The 15,242-nt window shown below is 47.5% G+C and overlaps 3 non-coding genes across 3 annotated transcripts; 1 reads left to right on the plus strand and 2 right to left on the minus strand.

Annotated features, from left to right (window-relative positions):
* The first annotated feature begins 3,456 nt into the window (after positions 1-3,456).
* On the plus strand, positions 3,457-3,529 carry trnar-ccu (transfer RNA arginine (anticodon CCU)). Its single transcript has one exon. It is a non-coding gene; the product is annotated as a tRNA-Arg (tRNA).
* A 3,464-nt stretch (positions 3,530-6,993) lies between these two features.
* On the minus strand, positions 6,994-7,066 carry trnar-ccu (transfer RNA arginine (anticodon CCU)). Its single transcript has one exon. It is a non-coding gene; the product is annotated as a tRNA-Arg (tRNA).
* Positions 7,067-13,760: 6,694 nt separating this feature from the next.
* On the minus strand, positions 13,761-13,833 carry trnar-ccu (transfer RNA arginine (anticodon CCU)). Its single transcript has one exon. It is a non-coding gene; the product is annotated as a tRNA-Arg (tRNA).
* Between the last annotated feature and the right edge of the window lie 1,409 nt (positions 13,834-15,242).

Raw genomic sequence — 15,242 nt, forward strand, 5'->3', positions numbered from 1 at the left:
TGAGCCATCAGGGAATTTATGCGATAATACTGCTCCTATGCCGTAAGGGGATGCATCGCACGCCAGTCTGATTGGCAGTGATGGGTTGTAATGTGCCAAAACTTCTTCGGATGTGATTAAGTCTTTGCATTTATGGAAGGCACGTTTACAGTCTTCGTTCCATTTCCAAATCACTCCTGTTTGTAGCAGTTCATTAAGAGGGTGTAGAAGAGTTGATAAGTTCGGTAAAAATCTATGACAGTAATTTATTAATCCCAGGAACGACCTTAATTGTGAAACATTTTCAGGTGCTGGGGCTTTTATGACCGCTTCAATTTTTTCAGGTGACTTATGCAACCCTTCCTTATTAATTATGTGGCCACAATATGATATTTGATTTTGGAAAAATTCGCACTTGGGGCGATTTGCTCGTAGGCCCCGTTCTCTCAGCCTAGTGAGCACCTGCTCCAAATTGGCAAGGTGCTCGTTGTCGTTTTCTCCTGTTACAAGGATGTCGTCTAGGTAGCATTGAATACCCGGAATCCCTTGGAGGACTTGCTCCATAGCTCTTTGCCAGATAGCTGGAGCGGATGCTACACCGAAAACCAGTCGATTGTACTGGTATAGACCTTTGTGTGTATTTATCGTGAGATATTTTTTAGAGGCCTCTTCAACCTCCATCTGTAGATATGCCTGTGCCAAGTCAATTTTGGTGAAACGTTTCCCTCCGGATAGTGAGGCGAAAATATCTTCTATCCTCGGAAGAGGATACTGTACTGTGTGAGGGACTGGGTTCAAAGTCACCTTGAAGTCTCCACAGATGCGAATTTTTCTCTGTTCTTCAGATTTATCATTATTCAATGCTTTCTTCATGACTGGAACGATGGGTGTTGCCCACTCGCTCCAATCTATTTTGGATAATACGCCTGCCTTTTCCAAATTCCCCAGCTCTGCCTCGACTGCTGGATGAATAGCGTATGGCACCGGTCTTGCCTTAAAAAACTTGGGAATTGCTGCATCTTCCACTTTTATTGAGGCGGTGATGCCTTTCAAGGTTCCTAGTTTCTCTTGAAACACTTCTTTGGCGTTGGCCAAGATGTCTTTTAATCGTTCAGGCATGATGTCATCATCGTTTTTTTCCTTACTGGTCACCGTCAGTGCCTGAATGGAGTGCCAGTCTAAACGTATCTTTCTGATCCATTCACGTCCCAACAACGATGGACCACCATCTTGTAGAATGTATAAATACAACTTTTGTATTTCTTTGCCGTTGTATACAACAGGCACCCTTATTTTTCCTTTGGGGTATACTTTCTGCCCCGTATATGTTTTTAAGATAATGGATGTGTCTTTTAAAGGTATATGCGGAAATAGCCTCTCGTAATCCTGTCGATTTATTACAGTTAGAGCTGATCCTGTGTCTAGTTCCATTTTAACTGGGGACCCTGCTATCGTGAGGGTAACCCAAATGATTTGGTAATCATCTTTGGCAAGTACATTATGTAATTTGAGACAGCTTAGTCTCTTGTTTTTGGAGTCGCTATCGCTTTTCTGGTCTTCGGAGCTACTGTCCGTCATCATTTGTACCTTTCTGTACTTTTCTTTATTGATTTTTTTTTTTCTGTCTGTGGATTTATTTTGTCCAGATCGGCATACCTGTGCAATGTGTCCAATCTTTCCGCATTGCCTGCATGCTTTGTCCTTGAACCAGCAGTCCCTCTGGTTATGGGTGGATCTGCCGCAGCGATAACATCTTTTGAAACCCTGTGTCATTTCATGGGTGCCGAAGTCCTGTGTCTCTTGTTGTATCTCTGCAGCTCCTCTTGCTGCTGCTTCGTATGATACAGCCATACTGAAAGCCTTGTCCAGTGTTAAATCTTTTTCACAAAGCAGCCTTTTTTGTGTTCCTTCACTTAAGAGACCGCAGACGAATTTGTCTCGAAGGTAATCTGCTAGTCCTGCCCCGAATTGGCAGTACTTTGATAGCTTTCTTAATTCGGTGAGGTAATCAGCGTTACTTTCATTCTTGTGTTGATTTCTCTTGGAGAATTTGAATCATTCCGCTATCAGCAGCGGTGTTGGGTTTAAGTGCTCCTGCAGGGTATCAACAATTTCTTTAAAATTCTTGTCCTTTGGTTTGGCTGGAGTGATTAAATTTCATAACAGCCCGCATGCCTTTGCGCCCATTAGGTTCAGCAGTACTGAAGCTTTTTTTTTCATCTTCTATTCCATTTGCAGTGCAATATACCTCTACTCTTTCCACATATGTGGTCCAATCCTCTATTTCGCTATCAAAAGCATCAATATTGCCAGACTTAGGCATCTTAGAAAAGATATGGCGCTTCCCACGCTTTTCTTTCTGTTCTGCAGAAAAGATATGGCGCTTCCCGTGCTTTCCCGCCGCTGCTGCCGATGACAACGCTGTTTCCCGCGGTTTCCTTTCTTTTTTAAAAATTTATTCACAGTTGGAGACTCGTTCCCGCCGGACTTTCTCTCCAGGTCTGAACGCCGACCTGCTTGCAGCGCCGGCCGTCTCCCGAGTGCTCCCTCCCAGTCCGTTACTGCTTGCCTCCGATTTCGCTGCCTGCCTTATCTGTAGAGCCAGCCGCTGGAGCCCCAGCCTGACGCCCAGGAAGGATTAGCGCAGTACCTGCCACCAGCTTGGCCAGCTGGTGAAACCACAGCTTCTCTCACTTTCTTGAGTCTTCTGGACGCCCGAGGAATCGATGTTCTTGAGGTGCTGCCGAATTGCAGGTAAGTCCGTTTCCACTTCGTCGCCACTGTTGTGTGTGTGTTGATAGAGACACTGAAGACAGGAGTTGGTTCATAGCTGTTTACTAAGCAAAGTCTGGCGGGGGAGTTCTAACGGATATACACAATATACAGGCTTATATAGCCCGAGTGGCCATTACCGGCATTACAGCACACCTGGGGCTCTTAAAGGCACATACACTACAACTATGATATAGCCGTCAAGGCCCAGAATGTCAATGCAGCCATCCAGAATAAACTGGTAGATGGTCAGGGCAGTGTTCGCAAGTTGATAGACATTCTGAAGGGATTTGGGAGGGCGGAGTAACCGAGAGGTATGCTGGAGGTATTTCTGTGGAAATGTGGAGAAGTGTTGTGTGGCAGAAAGCACTGGTGAAGTTGGAGGCCACCATAAGATCCAGAAATGGACGTCGGCCCAGGAGAGTGAATTTCTGACCAGGAACCCAGACAGCAGCAAAATAAACCAGTGGGACAGTCACAGACTCAGCAGGTAACAGCAGCGATGGGGGATGGGCTGCAAACTAGACAAAGTTACCTTCAAACTGCAGCAACTGAATAGAAGATCAGAGTCACAGCAGCTGATGTGCATTTTAAATCCTAATCAAAGATTTTCTGTCTGCGGTGAGAATAATTTGCCCTGTAAATAATGATTTGGCGGTCACAAACTGACCCTTAAGTCTCATGATTTTCATTCCTTTGTATACAGCCCCAGTGGCCTAATGGATAAGGCACTGGCCTCCTAAGCCAGGCATTGTGGGTTCGAGTCCCATCTGGGGTGATGTATTTTTAAGATTGGCACTATGGTATTGTCGTCAAGGCCCAAAATGTCAATGCAACCATCCAGAATAAACTTGCAGATGGTCAGGGCAGTGTTTGCAAGTTGACAGACATTCTGAAGGGATTTGGGAGGGCAGAATAACCGAGAGGTACGCTGGAGGTGTTAATGTGGAGAAGTGTTGTGTGGCAGAAAGCACTGGTGAAGTTGGAGGCCACCATAAGATCCAGAAATGGACATCGGCCCAGGAGAGTGAATTTCTGACCAGGAACCCAGACAGCAGCAAAATAAACCAGTGGGACAGTCACAGGCACAGCAGCGATGGGGGATGGGCTGTAAACTAGACAAAGTTACTGTCAAACTGCAGCAACTGAATAGAAGATCTGAGTAGTCGAGTGGAGCAGTGTAGTATTGATGGCAGAGAAGGCCAGGAATTGGGAATCAAATTTGAGCAAAGTTCCAGGGCTCACTGATGAAAGCAAAGACCAGGCCGGGTCGCGGAATGGACACTGGGCACGGTATCTCCCTAAACATCTCCGCCTCACTACCCACTCCTTCTTTAAATGTTCCTCCAAACCGACCTCTTTGACCAAGGTTTAGGGCACCTGACCTAATCTCTCCTTATGTGGCTCGGTGTCAAATTTTGTTTGATAATGGCTCCTGTGAAGCACCTTGGGATATTTTACTAGGTTAAAGGTGCTATATGTTATGTTCATTAATAACTAGTCGTTTTTATTAAGAACAGCTAGCTTTTGCTAGACACTTTATTGAGCACATGTGGACTAGGCACAGTATCTGTAGAGGCCTCCATCTTGACTGCTGCCTTGTGGGTAGCCTAGTGCATCATGGGTAGCCCACTCTTATATACATACAGCACCACCTAGTGTACCATTCCAGAATGACAGGTCACTGATCATTACATCCCCCTTTCTTTGAGGTTAAACAAAATCAGTATCAATCAATATCAATCAATAACAACATAAACATCTTCAACAGTCAATGCATTTTCAATGTAGTTTTCTTTGTACTCAAAGATTAAGTCTATCAGGCTTTTTTACTGGTGCTGCACCCGCTGAATGCTCTGTTGCGGAAAGAAGTGCCATGGAAGTGGAGCGAGGACTGTAAGAAGGCCTTTCGCAAAAGCAAGGCATTGATCACCTCTGAGGAAGTGTTGGCTCACTTCAATCCAACGCTACCTCTTCGTCTAGCTTGTGATGCTTCCCCTTATGGTATTGGAGCAGTACTCTCACACAAGTTGCCAAATGGCTCGGAAAGGCCAGTCGCATTTGCATCCCGATCATTGACCTCCGCTGAGCGCAATTATGCTCAGATAGATAGGGAGGCTCTCAGCCTTGTGTGGGGAGTAAAGAAATTCAATCATTACCTGCAGGGCAAGAAGTTTACATTGCTGACAGACCACCAGCCGTTGGTATCCATATTCAACCCTAACAAGGCCGTTTCCACTATGACAGCGCAAAGGCTACAGAGGTGGTCCGTGTTACTAGGGGCACACCAATATGACATCGAATACAAAAGGTCCAAACAGCATGGAAATGCTGATGGGTTATCGCGCTTACCGTTGCCAGTGGTAGAAGAGGCGAATACAGTGGACCCAGTGGAGATGTTCCACTCAACCATAGTGGAATGTCTACCAGTAACAAATTCTATGATCGAAAAGGAAACAAGAAATGACCCGACTCTCTCGCGAGTCTATGATTTAACGGTGGAGGGATGGCCAGCACATGGCGAACCAATGTTGCCAGCATTTTCGCAAAGAAGAGAACAGCTGTCAGTGTGCCGAGGAACCTTGATGTGTGGATCTAGAGTGGTGATTCCACCCAAACTCCAGCATAAAGTGCTAAAGGAGCTTCATGAGGGGCATCTGGGTGGAGTGAAAATGAAGAACCTAGCCAGAGCGTTTGTGTGGTGGCCAGGTATTGATGGAGACATCGAAGAAATAACCAAGAGCTGTCTAGGATGCCAGAAGGCCCAAAACGCCCCACCACAAGCTCCTCTGCATCCATGGGAGTGGCCCTCATCTCCATGGCAAAGGGTACATATCGACTTTGCTGGTCCATTTATGGACTCAATGTTTTTAATCGCGGTGGATGCACACTCCAAGTGGCCGGAGGTAATAAAGATGTCCTCCACCACCACGGAAAAAACCATCACAGTATTAAGGACCATATTTGCCAGGAATGGGCTGCCGGAACAGATCTGTTCTGATAATGGACCGCAATTTGTGTCCGAAGAATTCAGGAAGTTCTTAAAAAGCAATGGGGTTAAGCACTACACGTCCGCCCCATACCATCCCGCCACCAATGGATTAGCTGAAAGGTTTATCCAGACCTTCAAGAAGGCCATAAAGGCCATGGGTAATGAAGACATAAATCTACAACATAAGGTAGATAACTTCTTGTTGGCGTACAGGAATGCAACACATGCGGTCACAAACCAAACTCCCGCCATGATGTTTTTCAATAGAAGACTAAGATGCCGGCTGGATTTGATTAAGCCAAACGTCAGAAGGGACGTAGAGAACCGGCAATTTCAAGGCATGAATGAAAGGCCAACTAGAACCTTCCAGATAGGTCAACAAGTTTTGGCCCGGGACTATCGTACCGAGAAATGGCAGCCTGGAACTATTGGAAAAAGGCTAGGACCGCTGATGTATACCGTGGACATTGGTGAAAGCATAATAAGGCGCCATGTTGACCAGATCATAGAGTCATCCACAAAGGGCCAACCTACTCCACAACTCTATATGCCTAATGTTGAAGCAGAGATACCCAGAGCATCTACCTCCGATCCGGTAATACTGGAATCAGATGAACCTGACACTGTCCTTCAAGCAGAATCGACCTTGCCAGAAGAACCTACTACACCACCGAAAACTACTACACCACCAAGGCGTTATCCGGACAGAGTCAGGAAGCCTCCAGAGAGACTGAATCTGTGAACTGTTTTACATAAAGTTGTATATATGTTATGATGTTATATTAATGGGAATATATATATACTGTTAACCTAAAAAGGGAGTAGTGTATGTAACGTTCCACCTTTAAGAGAACTATTTTAAGGGTTGCACTACTTTATCTTGGCTACTGTATACTGTAATACCGGTGGTGACCACGGTATATAAGTGCTGTGTAAGGATTTATTGGGCAGATTCGCCCTGACCTTCGAATAGTAAAGTCCTGTTAAAGTTACTCTTGTAGTCTGTGTATTAATTCGCCATATAACACACAGACTTTTCAGTGGCCTCCAACCTCACCAGTGCTTTCTGCCCCATGGCAATTCTGCAGCATTTCCACAGACATACCTCCAGCTCTCCCGAATCCACTCCCGTTAGAATGCCCAACAACTTCCGAACACTGCCCTGACCAACTGCGAATTTATTTTGGATGGTTGCATTGACATTCTGGGCCTTGACGGCTATACCGTAGTGCCAATCTTTAAAAACACATCACCCCAGATGGGATTCGAACCCACAATCTCTGGCTTAGGAGGCCAGTGCCTTATCCATTAGGCCACTGGGGCTGTACAGCAAATGCTGAAAATCATGAGTCTTAAGGGTCAGTTTGTGACCGCCAAATCATTATTTACAGGGCAAATTATTCTCACTGCAGACTGAAAATCTTTGATTAGGATTTAAAATGCACATTGTTGGGAGGCTAATGAATCGATTCACCCCATTCTCCCCATGTGGCCCGAACACTATGGTAGGTAATCAATCAAACCCAAACTGCACAGCCAGAGTAAAGTTTGTACAGGACACAATTTCAAAATTTGCAGATTACACAAAACTTGGAAGTGCAGTGAACAGTGAGGAGGATAGTGATAGACTTCAAGAGGACATAGACAGGCTGGTGGAATGGGCGGAGATGTGGCAAATGAAATTTAACGCAGAAAAGAGCGAACTGATACATTTTGTTCGAAGGAATGAGGAGAGTAAATATAAACTAAAGGTTACAATTCTAAAGGGGGTGCATGAACAGAGACCTGGGGGTATATGTGCACAAATCATTGAAGGTGGCAGGGCAGGTTGAGAAAGCAGTTAAAAAAGCTTACGGGATCCTGGACTTCATGAATAGAGTCGTAGAGTCATAGAGTCATAACGGCAGAGATGGAGGCCATTCGGCCCATCGAGTCAATGCCAGCTCTCTTTAGAGCAATCCAGTCAGTCCCATTGCTCCGCTCTATTCCCATAGCCCTGCAAGTTTATTTCCCTCAAGTACCTATAGCACCGTTAACATAGTAAAATGTCCCAAGGTGCTTCACAGGAGCGATTATCAAACAGAATTTGACACCGAGCCACATCAAGGAGATATTAGGACAGGTGCCCTAAACCTTGGTCAAAAGGGTAGGTTTTAAGGAACATTTAAAGGAGGAGAGAGAGGCAGCCAGGCGGAGATGTTTAGGGAGATACCGTGCCCACTGTCCATTCCCCAACCCTGCCCGCTCTTTGTTTTCATCAGTGAGCTCTGGAACTTTGCTCAAATTTGATTCACAATTCATGGCCTTCTCCGTCATCAATACTCCACTGGAATACACTGTAAGACTCAGCTGCTGTGACTCTGATCTTCTATTCAGTTGCTGCAGTTTGAAGGTAACTTTGTTCAGTTTACAGCCCATCCCCCATCGCTGCTGTTACCTGCTGAGTCTGTGACTGTCCCACTAGTTTATTTTGCTGCTGTTCTGGGTCCTGGCCAGAAATTCACTCTCCTGGGCCGACGTCCATTTCTCCACTGTTTCTGGGTCTTATGGTGGCCTCCAACTTCACCAGTGCTTTCTTGCCCCACGGCAATTCTCCACATTTCCACAGTAGTAGCTCCAGCGTAACTCTGGGTTGCTCTGCCCTCCCAAATCCTCACTCACTTTAGAACGCCCATCAACTTGCAAACTAGGCTCTTTACATCTACGAGCTTATTCTGGACGATTACACTGATATTATGATATTGACCGAAACTTGGCTGACAGGTGCCGATAAAATCCCCCCCGGCTGCACCTTTCGCCCCTGGCAATCTTTAAAAACACATCACCCCAGATGGGATTCGAACCAACACTCCTGAATTTAGAAGAACAGTGCCTTATCCATTAGGCCACTGGGGCTACAATTAACTTGCTGAAAATCGTGAGACTTAAGGGCCATTTTGTGACGTCCAAATCATTATTTAGAATCATAGAATCATAGAAATTTAAAGCAAAGAAGGAGGCCATTTTGGCCCATCGTGTCCGCGCCGGCCAACAAAGAGCTATCCAGCCTAATCCCACTTTCCAGCTCTTGGTCCATAGCCCTGTAGGTTACGGCACTTCAAGTGTACATCCAAGTACTTTTTAAATGTGATGAGGGTTTCTGCCTCCACCACCCTTTCAGACAGTGAGTTCCAGACCCCACCACCCTCTGGGTGAAGAAATTTCCCCTCAAATCTCCTCTAATCCCCTCTACCAATTACTTTAAATCTATGACCCCTGGTTATTGACCTCTCTGCTAAGGGAATTAGATCCTTCCTATCCACTCTATCTAGGCCCCTCATAATTTTATACACCTCAATTAAATCTCCCCTCAGCCTCCTCTGTTCCAAAGGAAACAACCCCAGCCGATCCAATCTTTCCTCACAGCTAAAATTCTCCAGTCGTGGCATTTACATTTACCTGGCAAACTATTCCCAACGCAGACAGAAAATCTTTGATTGGGATTTAAAATGCACATTGTTGGGTGGGGACTGAATCGATTCACCCCATTCTCCCCATGTGGCCCGAACAGCACAGTAGATAAACAATCAAACCCAAACTGTGCACAGCCAGAGTAAAGTTTGAGGTAAGGTACAAAGAACAAATGGATCAATGCTAATTTGTGTATCAGTACAAATAAATATTCATTTCAGGGAATGACAGTGTCATGACCTCCGGATTTAGACCGGGATCACGTTCTTCCCCCATCCCCACTCTGCTCTCCGTGCTCTTTACCCCCCTCCAAGTTCCTGACCTTCTCTCCCCCCGTTAAGTCCTCTTCCCTTCCGATCTCCCTCTCTCCCCGCTCCAATCTCCTCTCCCCCCTCCGATCTCCTCTCCCCTTCCGATCTCCTCACCCCCCTCCAATCACCTCTCTCCCCCTCCGATCTCCTCTCCCCCTCCGATCTCCCTCTCTCCCCCTTCCAATCTCCTCTCTCCCCCTCCGATCTCCTCTCCCCTTCCGATCTCCCTCTCTCCCCCCTCCAATCTCCTCACTCCCCCTCCGATCTCCTCTCTCCCCTTCCGATCTCCCTCTCTCCCCCCTCCAATCTCATCTCTCCCCCCTCCGATCTCCTCTCCCCCTCCGATCTCCCTCTCTCCCCCCTCCAATCTCCTCTCTCCCCCCTCCGATCTCCTCTCTCCCCCTCCGATCTCCCTCTCTCCTCCCTCCGATCTCGTCTCTCCCCCCTCCGATCTCCTCTCTCTCCCCTCCAATCTCCTCTCTTCCTTCCCCCTCCGAGCTCCTCCCCATTCTCCCTCCGAACTCCTCTCTCTCTCTCCCCTCCTCTCTCCCCCCTCCGATCTCCTCTCTCTCTCCCCCTCCTCTCTCTCTCCCCTCCTCTCTCTCCCCCACCGATCTCCTTGCTCTCCCCTCCTCTCTCTCACTCCCCGTCCTCTCTCTCCCCCTCCTCTCTTTCCCCATCTGATCTCCTCTCTCTCCTCCTCCTCTCTCTCTGATCTCTCCCTCTCTCCGATCTCCTCTCTCCCCCCTCCAATCTCCTCTCTCTCACTCCCCATTCTCTCTCTCCTCCTCCTCTCTTTCCCCATCTGATCTCCTCCCTCTCTCCGATCTCTCTCTCTTCTCCTCTCTATCTCCTCCTCCTTTCTCTCTTTCCGATCTCCTCTCTCCCCCCTCCAATCTCCTCTCTCTCACTCCCCATTCTCTCTCTCCCCCTCCTTTCTTTCCCCATTTGATCTCCTCTCTCTCCCCAATCTCCTCTCTTCTCCCCTCTCTCTCTCTGATCTCTCTCTCTCTCCAGCCTCCTCTCCCTCTCTCCCTCTCCTCTCTTTCCCCATCCGATCTCTTCTCTCTCTCTCCTCCCTTCTCTCTCTCTTTCTTCTCCAATCTCTTCTCTCTCTTCCCCCTTCGATCCTCTCTCACTTCGCCTCTCCATCCCATCTCTCTCTCCCCCCGTTGATTCTCTCTCTCCCCTTTCGAACCTCGATTTTCCCCACCCCCCTCTTCCCCGGCCACCAGCGGCTCCCCTGAGTGGTCTTCTCCGCACGGAGCCGAGGGACGCTGGGCCCACGGTGCAGGCCACAACCGTTGGGTGCTGCACAGGTGAGGCTCCGGGATACAGCGCACCTGCGCAGACGGAGATCAGGCACACATGCACGGCTCCGGTCTACGGCGCATGTGCGCAGAAGGCCACAAACGTGTTCGTGCAAATAATCACAGCGGGAAATGTGGAGAATTGTCGTGGGGCAGAAAGCACTGGTGAAGTTGGAGGCCACTATAAGATCCGGAAACGATGGAGAAATGGACGTCGGCCCAGGAGAGGGAATTACTGGTCAGGACCCAGACAGCAGCAAAATAAACCAGTGGGACAGTCACAGACTCAGCAGGTAACAGCAGCGATGGGGGATGGGCTGTAAACTGGACAAAGTTACCTTCAAACTGCAGCAACTGAATAGAAGATCAGAGTCACAGCAGCTGAGTCTTACAGTGTATTCCAGTGGAGCCCAGTGGAGCCCAGTGGAGCAGTGTAGTATTGATGGCAGAGAAGGCCAGGAATTGGGAATCAAATTTGAGCAAAGTTCCAGGGCTCACTGATGAAACCAAAGTGCGGGCAGGGTCAGGGAATGAACAGTGGGCACGATATCTCCCTAAACATCTCCGCCTCACTACCTCTCTCATAGATACATAGATACATAGAAGATAGGAGCAGGAGGAGGACATTCGGCCCCTCGAGCCTGCTACACCATTCAATGAGATCATGGCTGATCATCCAAATTCAGTACCCTGTCCCTGGTTTCTCCCCATATCCCTTGATCCCTTTAGCCTTAAGAAATATATCTAACTCCTTCTTGAATATATTTAATGAATTGGCCTCTACTGCCTTCTGTGGTAGAGAATTCCACAGGTTCACCACTCTGGGTGAAGAAATTCCTCCTCATCTCTGTCCTAAAGTTTCTCTCCCCTCCATTCAGATGCTCCTTAAATCCTACCTCATTGACCAAGGTTTGGGACACCTGCCCTAATATCTGCTTATCTGAGTGACCAAGAGGTATGCTGGAGGTATTTCTGTGGAAATTTCCAGGGCTGACTGATGTAAACAAAGAGGCAGTTGGGCTGTGGGCCCAGGTAACTTTAAACTTGTAGCTTGGGCTAGAATGCAACCACACAGGATCATACCTATCAGCGAAGGTGCCAGACTCCTCCATCACCATCCCTGGGTATGTCCCGTCCCACAAGCAGGACAGACCCACCAGAGGTGGCGGCCCAGTGGTACACAGACAGGAGGGAGTGGCCCTGGGAGTCCTCAACGCTGACTCCTGACCCCATGAACTCTCATGCCATCAGGTGGACTTCAATGTCCATCACCATAAGAACATAAGAAGTAGGAGCAGGAGTCGACCATACAGCCCTTCGAGCCTGCTCCGCTGTTCAATAAGATCATGACTGATCTTCGACCTCAACTCCACTTTCCCGCCCGACCCCATATCCCTTGTTCCCCCTAGAGTCCAGATATCTATCTATCTCAGCCTTGAATATACTCCACGAATCAGCATCCTTCGGGGTGGAGAATTCCAAAGATTCACAACCCTCTGAGTGAAGAAATTCCTCCTCATCTCAGTCTGAAATGCACGACCCCTTATCCTGAGACTGTGACCCCTGGTTCTAGACACTCCAGCCAGGGGAAACAACATCTCAGCATCTACCCTGTCAATCCCACTCAGAATCTTATATATTTCAATGAGATCACCTCTCATTCTTCTAAACTCCAGAGAGTATAGGCCCATTCTACACAATCTCTCCTCATAGGACAGCCCTCTCATCTCAGGAATCAATCTAGTGAATCTTCATTGCACTGCATCATAAGGCATGTATGTCCTTTCTCTGATAAGGAGACCAAAACTGTGCCCAGTACTCCAGGTGTGGTCTCACCAAAGCCCTGTACAATTGTAGTAAGACTTCCTTACTCTTGTGCACCAACACCCTTGCAATAAAGGCCAACATGCCATTTGCCTTCCTAATTGCTTGCTGTACCTGCATGCTAACTCTCTGTGTTTCCTGTACGAGGACACCTAAATCTCTCTGAACACCAACATTTAATAGTTTCTCACCATTTAAAAAATATTCTGCTTTTCTATTCTTCCTACCAAAGTGAATAACCTCACCTTTCCTCACATTATTCTCTATCTCCCTCCTTATTGCCCACTCACTTAACCTGTCTAGATCCCTTTGCAGGCTCTTTGTGTCCTCCTCACAGCTTACTTTTCCACCCAGCTTTGTATCGTCAGCAAATCTGGATACATTGTACTCGGTCCCTTCATCTAAGTCATTAATATAGATTGTAAATAGCTGAGGCCCAAGCACCCCACTAGTTACAGCCTGCCAACCGGAAAATGACCCGTTTATCCCTGCCCGCTGTTTTCTGTCTGTTAGCCACTCCTCTATCCATGCTAATATATTACCCCCAACCCCAGGATACCTTATCTTGCGTAGTGTTGTGGTTGTTGGAGGTCAATCACCTCAGCCCCAGGACATTGCTGCAGGAGTTCCTCAGGGCAGCGGCTCACCACCACTTTCTCAAGGGCAATTAGGGATGGGCAATAAATGCTGGCCTTGCCAACGACGCCCACGTCCCAGGAACAAATAAAAATAAAACCTTTTACATGGCACCTTATTGAATGCCTTTTGGAAATCCAAATATACGACATCCACTGGTTCCCATTTATCTACCCTACTAGTAACATCCTCAAAATGTTAAACACAATTTCCCTTTCACAAAAACCTAATCATATGATTTTCTGAGTGCATTGTTACCACTCCCTTAATAATGGATTCCAACATTTTCCCGATGACTGATGTCAGGCAAACTGGCCTGTCTTCTCTCTCCCTCCTTATTGTGGATGATTGCATTGACCTTACGGCCTTGACGGAATCTTGGCAACAGGTGATAATACAATTTCCTTAATGCAGCCTCCCCGCCTGGCAGCACCTTCCACCACTTGCCCCGCCTAAACCACCGTTGTGTCAATTATTAAAACACATCACCCCAAATGGGACTCGCACCCACAATCCCTGGCTTAGGAGGCCAGTGCCTTATCCATTAGGCCACTGGGGCTGAATACACAATGTAACCCGCCTGAGGGCAATTGACCGCTCCGAAATGTGACATCTGCCTCAGTTTCAGAATCTTCGAAAGTTCAGCAGAGATGGGAGCTATTTTCACACATCATATCTGTCACTGCTCGCGCCATAGCAGAGCCACCTACAACAACAACTTGCATTTATATAACGCCGTTAACATAGTAAAATGTCCCAAGGCGCTTCACAGGAGCGATTATCAAATAGAATTTGACACCGAGCCACATAAGGAGATATTAGGACAGGAGCCCTAAACCTTGGTCAAAGAGGTAGGTTTTAAGGAACATTTAAAGGAGGAGAGAGAGGCAGCGAGGCGGAGATGTTTAGGGAGATACCGTGCCCACTGTCCATTCCCCGACCCTGCCCGCTCTTTGTTTTCATCAGTGAGCCCTGAAACTTTGCTCAAATTTGATTCCCAATTCCTGGCCTTCTCTGCCTTCAATACTACGCTACTCCACTGGGCTCCACTGGAATACACTGTAAGACTCAGCTGCTGTGACTCTGATCTTCTATTCAGTTGCTGCAGTTTGAAGGTAACTTTGTCCAGTTTACAGCCCATCCCCCATCGCTGCTATTTCCTGCTGAGTCTGTGACTGTCCCACTGGTTTATTTTGCTGCTGTCTGGGTCCTGGCCAGAAATTCACTCTCCTGGGCCAACGTCCATTTCTCCACCGTTTCCGCATCTTATGGTGGCCTCCAACTTCACCACCGCTTTCTGCTCCACAACAATTCTCCAACTTTTCCACGGAAATACATCCAGCGTACCTCTCAGTTACTCTGGATTGTGGTTGTTGGAGGTCAATCACCTCAGCCCCAGGACATTGCTGCAGGCGTTCCTCAGGGCAGTGTCCTAGCTCCAACCATCTGCAGCTGCTTCATCAATGACCTTCCCTCCATCATAAGGTCAGAAGTGGCGATGTTCGCTGATGATTGCACAGTGTTCAGTTCCATTCACAACTCCTCAGATAATGAGGCAGTCCATGTCCGCATACAGCAAGACCTGGATGACAGTCAGGCTTGGGCTGATAAGTGGCAAGTAACATTGGCACCACACAAGTACCAGGCAGTGACTATCATAGAATCAGAGAATGGTTACAGCACAAAAGAAGGCCATTCGGCCCGTGCCGGCTCTCAGCTAGTCCCACTCCCCTGCCCTTTCCCTGTAGCCCTACAATTTTCTTTCCTTGAGATACTTATCCAACTCCCTGTTGAACGTTAAGATTGAGTCTGCATCCACCACCCTTTCAGGCAGCGCATTCCAGATCTTAACCATTCGCTGCGTAAAAAGGTTTTTTCCACTGATGGGTGAGACTAGAACTAGGGGGCATAATCTTAGAATAAGGGGCTGCCCTTTCAAAACTGAGATGAGGAGAAACTTCTTTACTC

Source organism: Somniosus microcephalus, chromosome 28, assembly GCF_052327205.1.
Source record: "Somniosus microcephalus isolate GS21.2 chromosome 28, FLI_Smic_1.0, whole genome shotgun sequence".
NCBI classification, from domain to species: domain Eukaryota; kingdom Metazoa; phylum Chordata; class Chondrichthyes; order Squaliformes; family Somniosidae; genus Somniosus; species Somniosus microcephalus.